The sequence below is a fragment of the Sinocyclocheilus rhinocerous genome, unplaced genomic scaffold (assembly GCF_001515625.1).
Source record: "Sinocyclocheilus rhinocerous isolate Xijiao unplaced genomic scaffold, SAMN03320098_v1.1 scaffold1294, whole genome shotgun sequence".
Lineage (NCBI taxonomy): Eukaryota > Metazoa > Chordata > Actinopteri > Cypriniformes > Cyprinidae > Sinocyclocheilus > Sinocyclocheilus rhinocerous.
The window spans coordinates 2538842-2539773 of record NW_015656157.1 but is presented as its reverse complement, the minus strand read 5'-3'; the positions used below and the strand labels follow the sequence as shown (position 1 = coordinate 2539773).

General features: G+C 36.6%; 1 protein-coding gene across 5 annotated transcripts in view; it reads right to left on the bottom strand.

The window, feature by feature from the left end:
* Positions 1-706, bottom strand: part of LOC107719610 (cold-inducible RNA-binding protein B-like) — a 6144-nt gene extending 5438 nt beyond the window's left edge. For all 5 annotated transcript variants that reach the window (XM_016527088.1, XM_016527087.1, XM_016527086.1 and 2 more), the window contains exon 1: positions 606-706. The gene's annotated coding sequence lies outside the window, so the exon portion shown is untranslated. The remainder of the gene's footprint in view (positions 1-605) is intronic.
* Positions 707-932: the final 226 nt, after the last annotated feature.

Sequence of the window (932 nt, the reverse complement as noted above, 5' to 3'; positions counted from 1 at the left end):
TATATATATACACACATACATTTTGCACGTAAAAACTCAGTCAATAAAAAAAAAGATCTAAAAAGACTAAACCAATTTATCGCGCGGCTTCACGCGCATCGTATTTTAAAGTGCGCAACAAGGAAGCGCCATTTTCTGCCCAACCCTCGTCTTCTCACAACGTGCTGCAGCCATTTTGCCACAAAGACACGTTTCATCAGATACAATCCCTTTGAATTCTGTTTTCAGATCTTTATCGAGGTAAATTTTTAAATACCGTATGAAAAATAACCATTCGTTATTACATGCGCCACTTTTGTGAAAAGTGGGTCAGTAGAACTAGGTCACGAGGCGCTTTATACAAGGAACAAAGAAACCTATAAAATCCGACAGAAATAAATATTTACACACTACATTCGACGAATTTGAAGTAAAACAGCTCTTATAATGCAAAATGCCAACAAAATGTTTTTTCATTAAAAAATATTAATACGCTAATAGATCGAAAACCGTCTAAATACAACTAATAAACCACCACTGCAAACTACACACCAATATAATGCAACATCAGAACAAAACGTTTAATTTTAGACCAAAAACACTCGAGGAAGGGCTATATTTCTTACCTGTTTTTCTCGAACACAAAGAAAGAGAGCTGAACGCGACGCCAACTGCGGCAGAATAGAGCTTGCACAGAAAATGGCGCGAGTTTAAAGGCTCCACGTGACTGCAGATCTCGGAGGGCGTGTTCACATCGCGCCGCGTCACAGGGTTTTTACATGAATAAAGAATAGGCTACCTTTGTCGGACTTTGTGAGTAGCAAAGCTGTTTGTTTTCTTGCAATAAAAAAAGCCTACCTTTGTCACTGTGAATGTTAATTATGCTCTTACAGAAAAATAAGATTTTATCTTCTATAAAGTTACTATTATATAATATCACAAAAACATATTCA